This window comes from Micromys minutus (genome assembly GCF_963924665.1).
Source record: "Micromys minutus genome assembly, chromosome: 17".
NCBI lineage: Eukaryota > Metazoa > Chordata > Mammalia > Rodentia > Muridae > Micromys > Micromys minutus.
The window spans coordinates 52,257,239-52,275,064 of NC_137952.1; positions in this window are offsets into that span (position 1 = coordinate 52,257,239).

Below are 17,826 nucleotides of genomic sequence, written 5' to 3' on the forward strand. Positions count from 1 at the left end.
CACCCTTCCTGGGTTCTGGGAATGCATGGAGCTACACAGAAGTATGTTTGAGACCAGGCATTTAATACTCTTCAAAAAAAGAAAATGAAGAGCAATCAAAGCCACGCACCTAACAAATGATGGCACTATAAAGAGGAATGCAGCAGAGATAATAGTCACTACCATTCATTCATTTCTTCTCTCAGCATGTGTGTAGTGGGGCTACGCACTCCTCCTCTGGCTCATCCTTCTGAGGTGAGCCACAAGGTGTTGTCTCCTGCTTCTGGCAGGGCAGTCTGGATGGGTGTAAGAGTTGCCCAGGGAAAAGGAGCTATACAGAGGGCTGAGATCCCAGTGTCCTGGGTCATAACCTGCTTTTCCTCACCCTGGATCACTAACCTCCCCTTCTTGTCTGTCTTCCCTCTTTTACCCTGGGGTTCTGTGTGGCCACCTCCTAAACAAATCCTCACATTCATGTCACATTCATGTTCTTGTTCCAAGCTCTGTTTTGGGAGAACGTCAGCTACTTTTCTCCTGGCATTAAGAAGTGTGTGGAACAAAGTCAGTCTTCTTTTTCATGCACCTTACAACATATTGGAATAAAGACAAATGTAACCAATAATAACAATGAAGTTGAACTAGCGCTGAGGTCAGGGAACACAGCCAGGAAGAGGCCAGAGATGGCAGTGAAGACTCATTTCATCTCACAAGCAACATGGGAAATGATGGGGGCTCTCCTCTGTGCTTTCTAAACCGCTATCCCTCTAGACTTGAGTCCTTCCATGTAACCAGAAATGAGGGGAAACATCCATTTATCTAGGCTGTTTCCTCCCGTTCCTATAAATATCAAGGGGAATTGTATTGAATTTACCACCCATGTTGGTTTATTGTGCCTCCTAATTTTATTTCACAGAACCAGGACTTTTGCCTTTGGAATTGGCTCCGGATGTTTGGAAGCCATTTTCAATATTTTTAAGAGTGTTTCCCATCTGTATGACATATATTTCCTAGGAAAACCCAGCACACATTTCTTAGACCATGTGGAGAGATGCCTTTCAGGGTTACTCAGAACTACTGGCCAATCAGCAGCTGGCAGAAACATGTAGGAAGTGCTATCATCTGGAATTGGGCAGCAGATTCACATTGTTGGAGCTGTCATCCCTAGTCTAGCAGCTTTTCCGGGTGAAAAATTCTTCAAAGCACATGCGTTCGAGGCCAGGGCATTTTTAAAAAAATATTCCTTACCTAAGTGGATGAGCTAAGGCTCTCTCTAATCCAGGATCCAGTAGAGCATCAGAGGAAATGCAGGCTGGGGCTTGGCCAGCCCTTTCCAGATAGATCACGTAGTCAAGTGTTAGACACCAGTCACCGACTCTGCAGAATGAAGATCCAGGGTGAATGAGAGGGCCAAACAGAGTCAGAAAGGCCATTGACATAACGTTTTATTCTAGATGGTTTCGGATAATTTCATAGAAATATTACCCTTCACTGTGTTACAAAGTCCAGCAAATAATGTGAACTGGTAGGGTAGCTTCTTTGGTTTGCACATTGCTTTGGTGGATTTTCTTTCAAAGATCACAGGACTGCACAGAACGGAATGTTTGTAGGTGGTGCTACACTCACCAAGGACTGAATCAATCTTCTTCTGGTTTATCATATACACATCACAGGAGGACAGCGAGCACATGGTAGCCTAGTGATCCAAGCAGCACTGTTCATAAGGCTGAGGCAGAGCCCTCTACTAGATCCTAATGGGTGCCTACCTGGGCATATCAGGATTCTAAGCTATAGCCTGAGCCTTGGCCTTTAGCTGAGTCTGAAGCCCCTGGCAATATGGGCAGGGGTTCATTTCTTCAGTTTGGAGTTTGGATTCAGTTGATGAAGCTTATGACTTGGCACACCCGGAGATCTGAACTTGACCACCTTTGGTTTGCTCATGTCTTGAAAACTTTGGCACATGTAATCCTAGCTCGAATCTTCCTCAGGATCTTTGTGTGTGTGAGTATGAGTGTGTGTGTGTGTGTGTGTGTGTGTGTGTCTGTGTATGTGTGTGTGTCTGTGTGTGTGTGCACATGTGTTTTCAAAATGTGTGCTTTAAGCCAGGCATGACAGTGCATGTGTTTAAAATATCAGCATTTAGGAGGAAAATGCAGGTGGATTTCTATGAGTTCAAGGCCAGTATGGTCTAAAAAGTGAGTCCTTGGCCAGCTAAGGTAATCTAGTGAGACTCGGTCTAAAAAAAAAGGGGGGGAGTATGTTTCACTTAAGAAATAAGTTTAAACACAATGTGAGATAAAAGCTGTGAGAATTTTAGAAATCATTGTCACATTACATACATGCGTCATTGTTATTGTTCACTGTAAATGTTAAGTATTTCAATTAAATTAAACCATCTAGTAAGAAAACAGAGTTTGGTAAAATGGCTGAAACAGCACTCTGCAACTTCACGCTATCCTCAAGAGTCTTGCTTTAGATCTAAAGACAAATAGAGTAAACAAGAGGGGGAAAGGGGGGCATAAAGTCTTTTTTTGTGAAAAGGAAAATTGTAAGCAAGAGAGAGCAGGGATCATGAAAAGCAAACAGCATAGCCTTTTAAGTTAAAAGGGCTGAAAGAAACGGGGATAAGGGGGTGAGCAGTACTGCATATTAATAACGAGCTTGAGACATCAAGAAGGTTTAACAATTATAAATACCGAGTGTTTGCATCATAGGTCAACAAAAGTGGGAAACTCCTCAGCAGTAGGTGTCTACATTATGTGCAGGCAACTCCAGGTAAGTCTAAGTGTCTCTCCTGCTCCACCAGTCATGTCCTCTTGCAGGCTATATTCCTGGAAAGGGCTACCAAAAGGCAAATGAAATGACATGGAAGTTGTGAGCAATATCATTTAAATAAAATACAACTAGACCTGTGGGTTGATCATCAAATTTCTCCAGCAAGTTTGCAAGTATCAGTGCCTACCAATAGTAATAAGTCTGAGATCAGGCACAGAGACACTGATAATCTCAGCTGTGGACGACACAGGACAGAAGAGCTGGGAACTTAGCTTTATTTTAGGTGTCTGCTTTTTCTACTTTCAAGAAACTTGGTTTGATTTTTCCCTTTAAGAAATACAAAGACACAAAAGCAATGAATCAAGAGAACTAATGCTGCCTTTATTTCCCACTGGTCCTGGTTTGTTTTTGTGTTTGTTTTCCAGCACCACACCACTTCAGTTGCTATAGCTTTTCTAGTAGGTTTTCAGCTCCAGGAAGTGTGAGCCTCTTAGTTTTGTTCTTTTTCAGAACTACTGTAGCTTCTGTGGTTTCCCAGGAGAATAGATTTATATATATATACATGAATATATATGTATATGTATATATATGAAAAAATAATCATTAGGACTGTAGTAGTGGTTATAGAAATTCCTTTGAGGACTTTAGGTAGTATTGAATTTTCTTTTCAACCTAAGAGTATGGAATATCTTTACACACAATATTTCTGTACTATTTCATAATTTATTATAATACTTTGGGCTTTTCATCATGCAGTTCTTAAATATGTTATTTATTTAATCCTATTATAAATGAAATTCTTAATTATTTTTTGTTGACCTTCTTAAATATGTAGGTTTTTGTTGGTTGTCTCTGTTGTCTGCTTTTGTATTCTAACCTTTTATATCTTTCATTTCGGTCTGTGAGTTGAGTTTGTTCTTTCTCTAGCACCTTTAATTGTACAAACATTTCTCATGTGTCTCCTATCCTAAGCATTGTGTCCATGACAGCCCAAGCATGTTGATGTGTTGGAGGTTTGTTTGCCCTACTAAATAAATGTTTATCTCTTCTATTTTGTTGATTTTACTTCACATCTTGTTATTTTAACACATATTTCATTTTAACACATGCTAGTTACACACACTAATGGGCTCAAGATGACATTTCATTGCCTCTCTTGTTCCTTTCCCTCTCTTGCTGATTCCTAGCCTCTTCTAACCAGTCCACTGTGCGAGCACGAATGTGTGTGTGTGTGTGTGTGTGTGTGTGTGTGTGTATGTGTGTATGTGTGTGTGTGTGTGTGTGTGTGTGTGTATGTGTGTATGTGTGTGTGTGTGTGTGTGTGTGTGTGTGTATGTGTGTGTGTGTGTGTGTGTGTGTGTGTGTGTGTATGTGTGTATGTGTGTGTGTGTGTGTGTGTGTGTGTGTGTGTGTGTGTGTGTGGCCTTGCACAAGCAAGTTGAATTTCTTGTGCATTTATACTAACTTGCAATGAAGAGCATGACTTTTCATGTCTACTACTATGTATCCAGTCTGACTTGAAGTAGCAATTACATCTGCTTGTTTTACCATGGAAAGCATTTTCATTTCAGTCTTCTACTTTGGGAGAAAATGTGCACACTCAGTGTCCATTTACAGAGCTCTTTCAAATGATGCTTTGGATGTTCATTGTGAACAGGAGTGAGAGACTATGGAGTAGAGTGCCAGCCATGTAAAAATAATTGCAAACTTAACAAATGATGAAAACCGCAAGCCTGGGAACAATCGATGTTTAGAATGATTAAATATTAAGTGAAGGAGCCAAGTACAGTATTTCAAAGCAGGACTCCACAGAATGAAAGAACATATAATGTGATTCAACCCAGTTGAAATTAAAGAACTATTTAAAGACAAAACTACACAGCTTCAATGGGCAGCAGGATAATGGAGAAGGGGTTGGCTGGACCCCAGGAAAGACCAAAGTCCTGCACCTAACCATGATGGCAATTGAAGGTTGTGGAGGAGTGTAAAGCCTTAGTGAGTTGTGCATTTCAGATATACATCATTGCTGCATATTCATCATGTCTTTATGAAACAAAATATATAAAAACACCTACCAACACTTCCCGGTGATTTGTTACATCCTTGACAATCTCTATAGAACGCTCCCCTTTTACCTCATTAAGGCTCACCAGAACAGATTTTCAGCAATCTTTGTGAAGGTGAAGTTCTTTTGGGACACTATGGAAGGTTCTTTTGTGTTTGTTTGTTTTGTTTCATTGTTTTTTTTAAAGACAGGATTTCTTCGTGTAACAGTCCTAGCTGTCCTGGAGCTTGCTTTGTAGACCACCAGGTTGGCCCTAAACTCACAGCGATTCTCCTGCCTCTGCCTCCCAAGCACTAGGATCAAAGGCATGTGCCATCACTGCCCAGCTATATGGAAGGTTCTTGAACAAAGCATTTTCATCCTTTCAGAAAAAGATGACAATTGGTAAAAAGAATGAAATCTATCGTTCATTTTCTTGCCTGCATGGCTCTATTTAGCTGAAGATCTGTTCTTATTTCTAGACTGGAAAGTAGCAATCATAGGGTGTGGCTAGTGTTGTGTCCCATTCATGTGAAAGGAGTCCAATTTTGCCTTTTAATGCTTGGCTATATGTCAAATGGATCCAGGAATATCCAAATTTATTATAAAAGCACCAGAGTGTTGCAATGCACTAATATTCAGTTGAACATTGCTAAAAGAGGTTGTATATTGACTTGATAAATAATCCCTGACTGCCTTTTGTTCTTGTCTTTCAAACTTGCAGTCACTCTAGGGTCTGGCTGTAGGTGGGGGAAGCACAGGGCAGAAGCCAGAAGCAATCTGAAGACTTCTGGTTTAGTTTTTAAGAGCCTCAGAAAAGACATTAACTGGAGAAAGGCTTTATCTCTGATCCAGATGTGATACCATGTGAAGGTCTGAGGAGAGTGGTCTGCACATCTCCAGAAAGGCAGCTTTTTCTTTTCCTTTTTAAAGATAGTTTTGGATTACAAAGTGAGTTACTTAAAGTTTTAATTGTTAAGTTCAAAACATAGGATAAACCAAGCATGAAATTTATAAGTACCTTAAATACAAGTGTCAATGAGGTTTCCAATTTTAGCTAAGTTTTAATTTAATGTTGTTTGCATATTTTAATTTTTATATGCTTTTGCAGAAAGGTATTTCTTGGTAGGAGAAATTCTCCAGGGAATCAGAGTAATAAGTACCAAGGTGAGTGATCCAATGTGGTCATATCTGAGGAGCCATGACCCAGGGACAATGCATGCTTAAGCCACATGCTGCCTGTGAAGAATACCAAAGATGGCCGAATATGGTCTGCTTAATTCCTAAAGCCTTTTGTAGGTCTTGGAGACGTCTGAAGACAACTTTAGATTGTGTTGTCAGTCAGAAGGGATGGAGACCGACAGAAGGCAGACTGATTAGAAAGAAACCAACGAAGATGCTGCTGGTACGCCCGTGTATGGATGAGGATTGCTGCCTCCTATACTGTAAGAATAGTGACTCCGAAATCTCCATTACTGCAGTTTGAATCTCTTAGAACATGATCTTGCACCCATGGAAAAGATCAAACATATCAAGTACAATTGTTTAGAATGTAAACTGGAAATATGCAGGAGCCATGGAAAGAACTTCTAAATTAGACTGGGTGTTGCCGGTGTGACTTGGATCCTGAAGTGTTGGGAGGGACTGGACAGTTAAGGACTGTCAGCTGGGAAGGAACCAGCAGAGCCTAGGAATGGACCCTTCAACGAGCAGGCTTAGGGAGCCAGGCAAATCTTGGAGTTCTGGGAACTCCAGGATTCTGTTGTCTGAAGTACCATGGCCAAGGTCAGGAATCATTCAGAATTAAAAATAAATCTATGGTTAGCTTCTGTAAATCTTAATGGATAACTAGGAAAAGGAAGTTAAAGAAAGAAGCAGAAAGGACCAGAAAAGCAAACATCACCAAACTAATCAGGAGGTAATTCAGACAGTCCTTTCTAGTCCCATTTGTGGAGGGCGGTAGAGAGCAGAGAGTAGGGCAGCTCTGGGTTGCAGGTGCTCACTTGGAAGGGGATAGCTCTGGATGAAATGCTGATGTTCCCAGCTGGGCTGAGTTCTTGATGAAACTACTGAGAGCTGAGATCAAAGGATGACTGCTGGAAGGGTGCAGGGACCCTTATCTCAGCCAGGAGGTAGAGGAGAGTTGAGAGTTGGGAGATCAAAGGAGACTCTTCTAGGTATTATCCTTAGTCATCCAAGAAATCAATTGGACCAGGAACAGTGGAGATCCAGGGATGCAGGCCTGGTGAGACTGCACTGAGAGTAGCGGGGGTGAGGGGTGGTGGTGGGGGGGTGGGGGGGATGGGGGGGCAGAGAGGTGTGGGCTGAGCTTGCAGAAAGCGCTCCCCCACATTGGTTCAGGGGAGCGGGAACTCTGCTGTAGGGAATCGGTTTCTACCCGGAGGGCCCATGTGTGCCGACCAAATTCTCAGGCCATCTTCCACCAGGAACAGCGAAGATCCAGAGATACAGGCAAGGTACACGGGAAAGACAGGAACCAATCACTGACAAGACCACTTATAATCACAGACAACAAGATGACAAGATGAAAGTGAAAGAACTTACCCAATGGAAACCAAGACAACCTGGCAACACCAGAACCCAGCTCTCCCATCACAGCAAACAGCAGAATGCCAAACACTCCAGAGAAAGAAGACTCAGATCCAAAATCATACCTCAAGATAATGATAGAGATTCTTAAACAAGAACGGAGAAAAGCATAAATAAATAGAAGCTTTTAAGAGGAAACAAGAAAAACACTCAAAGAAATCAAAGAACTAGAGGAAAACAGAACCAAAGAGATGAAGGAATTGAAGAAGGAATTTAAAATGGAAATGGAAACAATAAAGAAAACACTAAAAGAGACAACCCTGGAGGTAGAAAACCTAAAAAAGAAATCAGTAGTCACAGATGCAAGCATCTCCAACAGACTAAAAAAGATGTAAGAGAGAATCTCAGGGGCCGAAGACAACATGGAAAACATAGACAAAACAGTCAGAGAAGATGCAAAAGCCAAAAAACTCCTAACCCAAAATATCCAGGAGAGCCAGGACAAAATGAGAAGACCAAACATAAAGATAATAGGAATAGAAGTGGGCGAAGAGTATCAACTAAGAAGCACAGTAAATATCTTCAAAAAAATTGTGGAAGCAAACCTCCCTACCCTTAAGAATGAGATGACCATGAGCATAAAAGAAGCCCACAGAACTCCAAATAGATTGGACCAGAAAAGAGATTCCTCCTGACACATAATAGCCAAAACGCCAAGTGCCCAAAGCAAAAAAAAAAAAAAAAAAAAAAAAAAAAAAAAAATACTAAAAGCAGTAAGGCAAAAAGGTCATGTAACATATAAAGGCAGACCAATCAGAATCACACCCGACTTCTCAACAGAGACTATGAAAGCTAGAAGATCCTGGACAGACATCACGCAGATCCTAAGAGAATACAAGTGTCAGCCCAAGCTGCTATACCCAGCAAAACTCTCAATCACCATAGATGGAGAGTCTAAGATATTCCAGGACAAAACTAAATTTACACAATATCTGACCACAAACCCAGCACTACAATGAATTATAGGTGAAAAACCCAATACAAGGAGGGAAACTACATCCCAGTAAAAACAAGAAAATACCTAAACCAGAAAACCAAAGGAGAAAGACACACAGGCACAATTCTACCTCTAAAAGCAAAAATAGCAGGAAACAGCAACCACTATTTCTTAATATCTGTTAACATAAATGGACTCAATTCCCCAATAAAAAGACATAGGCTATCAGACTGGATACATAAACAAAACCCAGCATTTTGCTGCATACAGGAAACTCATCTCAGTGTCAAAGACAGACACTATCTCAGAGTAAAAGTTTGGGAAAAAACTTTCCAAGCAAACAGCCCCAAGAAGCAAGCTGGAGTGGCCATTCCAATATCGAATAAAGTAGATTTTCAACCAAAAGTTATCCAAAAAGATAAGGAAGGACACTTTTTACTCATTACAGAGAAAATTTGTCAGGAGGAACTCTCAATTCCTTAAGTTATATGCTCCAAAACACAAGAGCACCTATATTCATAAAAGAAACCCTACTGAAGCTCAAAAAATACATTGCACCCCACACAATAATAGTGAAAGACCTCAACACCCCACTCTCATCAATGGACAGATCATGGAAACAGAAACTGAATAAGAACGCAGTGAAACTAGCAGAGGTTATGAACCAATTGGAATTAATAGACATCTACAGAACATTTCATTCTAAAACAAAAGAATACACCTTCTTCTCAGCACAAACATGTGGATAAAGAAATTAGGGAAAAGATACCTTTCACAATAGTCACAAAAACTATAAAATACCTTGGCGTGACTCTAAATAAGCAAGTGAAGGACCTGTATGACAAGAACTTCAAACCTCTAAAGAAGGAAATCGAGGAAGATCTCAGAAAATGGAAAGATTTCCCATGCTCATGGATTGGAAGGATCAACATTTTAAAAATGGCCATCCTACCAAAAGCAATCTACAGATTCAATGCAATCCCCATCAAAATTCTAACCCAATTGGAAAGAGCAATGTGCAATTTCATCTGGAATAACAAAAGACCTAGAATAGCGAAATCCATCCTCAACAACAAGAAAACATCTGTGGGAATCACCATCCCTGACCTCAAGCTATATTACAAGGTAATTGTGCTAAAAACTACATGGTACTAGTACAAAGATAGGAACGAGGATCAATGCAATAGAATAAAAGATCCAGAAATGAGCCCTCAAATATATGGTCACTTGATTTTTGACAAAGGAGTTGTAAACATTCATGGAAAAACAGGACAGCCTCTTCAACAAATGGTGTTGGTCCAACTGGCATTCAGCATGCAGAGAAATGAAAATAGACCCTTTCTTATCTCCTTGTACAAAGCTCAAGTGCAAGTAGATCAAAGATCTCCACATTAAACCAGGTACACTGAAACTATTAGAAGAGAAAGTAGGGAAAACCTTAGAACACATAGGCACAGGAGAAAATTTTCTGAACAGAACACCAATGGCTTGTGCTCTAAGGTCAAAGATTGACAAATGAGACTTAATGAGATTGCAAAGTTTTTTTAAGGCTAAGGACACTGTCAAGAAAACAAAATGGCAGCCAACAGAGTGGGAAAAGATCTTTACCAACCCCACATCTGATAGAGGCCTAATATCCAAGGTATACAAAGAACTCAAGAAGTTAGACACCAGAGAATCAAACACCCTATTAAAAAATGGGGGTACAGAGCTAAACAAAAAGTTCTCAAGTAAGGAATATCAAATGGCTGAGAAGCATCTAAGGAAATTCTGGACATCATTTGCCATCAGGGAAATGTAAATCAAAACAACCCTGAGATCCCACCCCATACCAGTCAGAATGGCTAAGATAAAAAATTCAGATCACAGCACATGCTAGCGAAGGTGTGGAGAAAGAGGAACACTTCTCCACTGTTGGTGGGGTTGTAAACTGGTCCAACCACTCTGGAAATCAGTCTGGTGGTTCCTCAAAAAATTGGACATAGTACTACCTGAAGACCCAGTTATTCCACTTCTGGGCATATACCCCAGAGACACTCCAACATAAAACAAAGACACATGCACCACAATGTTCTTAGCAGCCCTATTTATAATAGCCAGAAGCTGGAAAGAACCCAGATGTCCTTTAGTAGAAGAATGGATACAAAAATTGTGGTATATTTATACAATGGAGTACAACTCAGCTATCAGAAACAATGATTTTATGAAATTCTTAAGAAAATGGATGCATCTAGAGAATATCCTTCTGAGTGAGGTAACCCAGTCACAAAAGAACAGACATAATATGCAGTCACTTATAATTGGATACTAACCCCAGAAAGCTCCGAACATCCCAGAAACAATTTACAGACTGCGTGAAGTTCAAGAAAAACAAAGGCCAAAAAAAAAAAAAAAAAAAAAAAAAAAAGAAAAAAAGAAAAAAGAAAAAAGAAAAGAAAAATCATTATGCTTAATCTTTACACACCAAGAAAACTTTGACTATTTCCAGGTTACATCTTGTTTTACATGTACTTTATGCTCATTGTAACTTGTAAGATTTTAAGGCATACTATCAAATCTTTAAAAAAACTCAAGAACTGACAAAAATGTATTTATATACTTTTATGCAAAATTGCTTTTAAAATCTGTAAATTTATCTTTGTTTTTTAAAATAAAGCTGTTCAATTAAAAAAATCACTTAAAGATTTAATAAAATATCTCCAAAGTTTCTTAGTAAAAAGAAAAGAAAAGAAAAGAAAAGAAAAAAATCAATTCGAATTAGATCAATCCTTGGCTTTATCTACCCATATCCAGGGAATTTGAAAAGAATGCTTTTTTTGGGGGGTGGTGAAGAATAAAACTAGGATTTCTTTCTTTCTTTTCTTTTCTTTCTTTCTTCCTTTCTTCCTTCCTTTTTTTCTTTTTCTTTTTTTTCTTTCCTCTTTTCTTCCTTTTTTCTTTTTTCTTTCCTTCTTCCTTTCTTCCTCCTTCCCTCCTCTTCTTTTCTTTTTCCCTCTCTCTCTCTTTCCCTTCCTCCCTCCCTTCCTTCCTTTCTTCCTTTTCTTCCCTCCCTCCCTCTTTTCTCTCTCCTTCTTTTCTTTACCCTCTTCTCCTTTTCTCTTTCTTCTTCTCTTTTTCTTGTTTTGAGACAGGGTCTCTCTCTTTCTCTCCAGTACAGAATTCCTTGACCTTCCTGGGACTACTTGCTCATGCTACCACACCCGCCTGAGACCAGTGCTAGTGAGCTTTAGTTTGAGGGAGAGCTGAGAGACCGTTAAAGTTGAACCATCAGTGAAGCTGGTTCAGAGAGTGATCTGGCCATTGCTCTTCTACCTCCTCACATGCTGAAATGTCCTCTCACTCTAGATGGTTACATTTTACATTTAAGAACTCATAATAAATAAAAGTTTATAAATGAGTTTTTTCAAAAGCTTCAAAATTGTGTGATTTCCACATTTTGCAAGCTATAAAACAGCAATGTCAATAGTATGTGTTTGCTGTTCTCTGTGTTCCCAGCAGAGAAAAGTACACATTATAATGTAGATGTTCTCTAAAACTATGCACAAAAGGAGAATGAGCAGAGTCAAGCAAAAGAATGGTTTGAATAACAACATATTGATAACAGATAGTACGGACTTGATTAGGCTCTAGAAGACCGAACAGAAATGCATTGTTTGGAATGTGTATGCTTTGGTCTCAATAAAAATATCCGGTTGCAGAAATATTTCATGTGGTTTGAACTAACAGGCAGAAAATTAAGAATTCATTGGTCTCTGCTAATTCATGTAATTGTATATTTTGGAGGTAAGCACAATGGTGTGGGTTTGCTGCAATGGAACTGATTGGAAAATTATCTGTAGGGATTTTTTGCTGGTCACAAGATTACAAAACTGTGGGGTTTGGTAAAGTCTGCAGCACCAAATGAAAGCCTACTTTAATAAAAAAATGTGGCTCTGAGAATTGAGTTTTTTTTTTTTTTTTTTTTTTTTTTTTTCCCAAAGATGACATTTGATCCAGTAGAATTGCATTGGTTTATTCTCCATGCTGGCCTTTCCTAAAATCTATCAGTTTGTTGCATATAGTCAGTACTTGGCAGGTTATTACTCCAGTAATGCAAAAAGAGCCTTCCTACTCCTTAACATGAGCCTGACTGGTTCCTACCTAAGGTTCTCATGATGGAAAAGCCAGCAGCTTCATTTGCCTTTGTTGAAGATGGCAGAGCAGTCACTTCTGTGTCACAGAAAGTGCTTGGCACCACTGAGCACTCCGGAGTGGAAAACAACTACAGAATTAGATCAGGCAGCCTGCATAGCCACCGTCCTGTTCCGAGTCTTTCTTTTAGACTCCGCAGCACTTGGTCTGGGCCGGGCTGGACTGCATTCTCGGTGGGTCCCTGCCACGGTCCCTGGAGCTGGATGCCGTGGTCTAATTGGCTTTATTGTTAGGAAATTGTTCATCAAATTAGGAGGCTCAGAGTAAACAGAGTGCTCCAGTGGAGCTCTTCTTGCGCGGGGCACAGTCCATGTGGAACGAGTTACTGAGAAAAGTGACTGAGGTGAAGGGCACAGATGCATTCAAGAAACTCCAGGTTCTTCTCTGAATGGGGAAAAGAAGGCAGCCAGCAGGAAGGCAGGGTTACCATGCATTTTGGGGAAAATGACAGACATGCAAATCATTTTGCCTATTCAACAGGGTTTTTTTCCTTCTTCAGTTTTGTGGACTGTTTTACTTGGGCGAGCATTTTGCTACTTATTCTTATCTATTTGGAGTCAACAATCAGGCAGGGTCCAAGTTTCTATTACTTTCTCTGGGGCACAGAGGCTTATCTAGGGGAATCAGATTTTTGCTGAATCCAGAGAGATGAAACCAGCAGGAAACACCAAACTAGACTCTTAGTACTCTCAGCGTGTGTCACGAACAAATTAACATCACTTAAAGAGTTTAGTGCCCTGAGTTTGTAGTTCTAAGTTTGGACAGGGTGCTGAGAATCAGCTTTGTGGCATGCTGGCTTCATGAATGACCTTTTTTCTGTGTTGCTCCCGTGTTGACAAGTGATAGTTTGAGTTATTAATTTTCTTGGACTACAGTGATAAAATACCACAGATGATGTAGTTTATAATGGAAACAAATTTATAGTTATATAGTTCATTTATCACAAGTCCACCATCAAGGTGACAAGATTGGTTTCTTCGAAAACGTCATTTTTACTTGTTATCTCTTTATGTCTGCACATAATAGCTTTGTCTCTCTTGGTTTTTTAACTATGAAAAATTTAAGCTAGGCCTGGTGACACAGGACCATAATCTCAGCTTCTGGGAGGTAGGAGGGAAGGCAAGAGGGTCAGGAGTTCAAGGTCAATCTCATCCTTAACTTAAGTTCAAGGTCAGGCTGCGACACATGAAACCCAGTCTCAAAATACAAAACCAAACCAAAAAATATTTTTTAAAAAAATAAATTGTTTTTGAGAAAAGCTCTAATTATGTAGTGCAGGCTGGTCTTGAGCACAGGATTCTTCTTGAGTTCTGGAATTTCAGCTGAAAATCATTAGCTATTAGGTTAGGATTGTGTGTCTGTGTACTTGTGTGTCTCTGTGTTGCATGTTTTAAAATCTCCTCAAAATGATATCACTTACATTGGATTAATTCATTTTAAGGATCCTCATCTCCAAATATAGCTATATTATGAGGTTCTGGACTTAGAATTTCAACAGGAATTTGGGGCCAAACTGCAGTGACTGAATATATAACAAGAGAATTTTAAAGGACTTGCTGCAGCATGGAGGAGAAAACACAAAGCGGATGGGTGCCATGGAGCACTGGGGTCTAGCTTAGGGGTTTGGAAAGAGGAAAAAGCCCCTGTCTCTTACACAGTGCCTACCGGTACTGGAGGCCAATGGATACATCTTAACTTGGGTCTCTTGAAAGCTGAATACCCCCTCTCCTGCCTGCATACCACAGGCTGGGAAAGAAAAAAGGAATGCAGCAACAGGGAACATTAAATAGGGAGAAAGCTGCCTTGGCTGGGATCTTGAACACCAACTGTTTTAGGTAGGAAAACTATAGGAGCCAGATGTTGCAGTGGACATTATAGAACAGGGAGCCAGGAACTCAGCAGCACCGAGAAATCCTTATGGGCCCAGGATTTATTAGTCTAGAAATGGCTCCAGACATGGGGACCTTTTCACCTCTAGCCACTTGGAGGTTCTGGGTACCTTCTTGTTCTGGTTATGATCCATCCTCAAACTGGAAGGCTCAAAGTGAAACTCAAGTACCAGCTGTATCTCTGACCTCTTGCCGTGTTGAGGATTCCTGTGACGGCAGTCTGTCTCTGTTTCACTGATGTTGCTGTGCTGGTGATTTTCTTCTTAAGCTTACACATTTGTTCAAGTGGGAGCACAAAGAGAAATTCAAGGATAAGCAAGATGAGGAATATGAGTGACCCAGACCCACAAGGAAGTTAGGGTCTGTGCTGCGGTGCTTTATTCAATGGATTGTTGCTCACTCTGCACATGATCTTTGGGTCCTTAAAGTGAAATCATCTGTAGGATGTGATGAGAACCCACAATGGAGTCAGGTACTGAGATGTTGGGCTGAAAGCTCGAGTGGCCTTCAGTGGGCTCCTCACCAGGGGGTGGCTTACTCCCAACCAACCATTAGGTCACTGGTTAAATGGTTCATTATTGTATAATCCTCTGTCAATAATTGAAGATATTCAACCAAAACTGATCTGAAATTACCAAGGAGGTATTTCTAGGCTCAGCAGGCTTTACATCCATTCTGTGACATGTTCAGTTTAGGAACTTCAATGGGTCCTCCAGTTATCTCTAGTAATCTGTGCCTGAGTGATGCCTTCCATGGGGAATGTGATCAGAAAACAAAACACCAGCAAAGTTAATTATTGGTAGCATGAGAAAAAAAATAGAAAAGAGCAAAGAAGTAGGTTAGTGAAAAACTGAAGTGGTTAAAACTGGTAGCAGCGGTTTTGAAGTACAAGTACCATCTTGCATATCAAGCTGCAACTTTAACCAGTCCTAGCGATTCTTCCATTCCTTAGAACAAGGCCTTTCTTCACAGTTTACAAAACAGGATCATTTTGTGGCTTGTCAAGTGGATATTGTATAGACCGATGTGAGAAGTTTGGGGTACAGTTAATGAGTAAGTGCTTGTACCTACCTTTAGAATGCTATTAGTGTCACAGCTGCCGTCATAGCTAATGCACATTAAAATGTTTTCACGGTTGATTTTCCCCCCTCCAGAAAGCAGAGTCTTTGCAGAAAACCCAAAGGGGCAACAGCGAAGCTCTTCAGTGAGTTCTCAGATCTATCCTGAGATTCCAGTCCTTTCACCTGGGGAACTTGGGAAGCAGCTGAAACCCACAGGCTCCTGGTCATGAGATTTTTCAGCCTGTTTTATCAACCACAGTTGGACATACATTAATGTAGGGAACATACTGGAGTTTACGGGTGTCTTGCAGCCATTTTATAGCCTAAATTCCTCCCAGAAATGGCTGTGTTGTTGATTCTATTTTTATCAGGCCCTTACAGAATCTCTGCTTTCTGAAAGGGTCTAAAAGTAATAATCATACATAAGAGAATTTTCTGGAAGATGAGGTACAGTTCCTTAGCTTTGAAGGTATCGCCAATGTGTTTTTATTTATAGCACCATAGTCAAATATTTGGCAGGTTGGCTCAAAAGAAAATTGCACCAGAATGGAACAAGAGGACAATAAAGATGGTCTGTGAACTCAGTGTGTCAGTCTTCTACCCAATGCATAGTTATGGATTTGGATCCAGTGTGGCTTCCTTTAACATTTCAGTGCCCCATTCTCATCCTAGCACACAGAAGTGTGACTGTGATGTCAACAAATGAAAAAGACTGAAAATAATCTAGGGCGATGTAAACCTGAGGCAGCCTATTGAGCTCAAGGTATGGACGAGTTGCTGTGTCCACTCAGTCTAGAATGATTTACCCAGATGCTTTGACTCCTGAATGTCTGTCCTGAGGCAAGTCTTGGTACTGGGGATATGATCTTATTAGCATCCCTGGTTTGAAGGAAGAGCACACCCGTCTTAAACATGCTCGTGCATCAGGCTGAGTTTATGGAAGGGTTAGAAAGATAACACAAGGAAGGCTGCCGAGGCAGAGGGGGTCAAGTCTAGGAACCAGGAAACCATCAGGGAGCCCAACAGCTGGTCTTGCTGTCTGCTTTACTCTCTTTGAGTTGCTTTTAGCTCTCTGTCTCTTTTTGGAGCCACATGGTATGTCTTTTCCCCCCGTGCCTGTTCTGGCCCTGCTTCTTTGTATAGACCTTCTATCTGAGCCCATTCATGCTGCTATAACAGAAAACAGGCGAGTAATTTATAAACAACAGAATCTATTTATCACAGTTATAAAGGCAGGCAAGTTAGAGATCAAGGGCCCAAGCAAGGTGCACATCTGGAGAGTGTTTGGCTGTATCTTTGCTTGGTGAAAGGGATTGAAAGACAAAGTGAAAGGGGTGAATACTCTGTCCTCAAATGGTGGAAGAGCAAAACGCATTAACCATTCACCCCTTCAAGTCCACTCAAAAAGACTTTAATCTATTAATGTGGGATCTATCCTCATGACTTAATTTCTCCCCCCAAAGGTCTCACCTCACAATACCATCACACAGGAGATTAAGTTCAACACACATTCAAGTTACACATCTCCTCTACATCCACTAGAGGCTAAACTGACACCCTTGGTCCTGGGATCTTTCCACTTAGGGAACTGGCAACTTTTGGTTATAGCCTTAGGTATTTTAGTTCCGTACCTCAAGAGTGAAGGGCATGTTACAAGACATCTTGAAATTAGTTCACAAGTTACCAACTTCTCCTAGCACCAACACCAAAGAGTGTTGATACAAATAGAACTCCCTAGGCATATGCTGCCTGCAGCCACTGGGACTGACATTATAGCACAGCAGACAATCCTCGTGTTTCTAAATGGAGTTGGCCATGAGGTTCTTGCAAATGTTTGACATTGAGATGCCTTACATGGATATCATTGCTGAAAAGGTTTTGAGGTCATCCTAAGCCTAATGACCTAATCAAAAGAGTGAACCTAAGTGCCTTGTAAGCCAGGCAATTTAGTATACCTTAAGTAGTTCAGATGTGGAAGCTGAGGAAGGAAGAGCTCAAAGATGCCTCATAGAGTGAGTTGAAGATCAGCTTAGGAGATTTTATAAATCTTAGTCTCAAATAGAAAGCAAAGAGGGCTGGGAAATGTAGCTCGGTGGTAGAGCGCTTGCCTTGAATATATGTGTATGGGGCTTCGGTTTCAATTCTACAAAAAATAAAAAAATAAAAATAAAAAAACAGAAAAGCAAGAGTTCATTATTTTTAATCCAAAGACACTCTGGTTATCTCATTCTTACATAAGGAAAGCGAAGGGTGAGGAGGCTGAAAAGAATCACCAAGGACTAATGTGAATGTAGGTAGACCTGTGACCCAAACCATTGCAGCTGGGCTGCAGAGCTCCTGTTC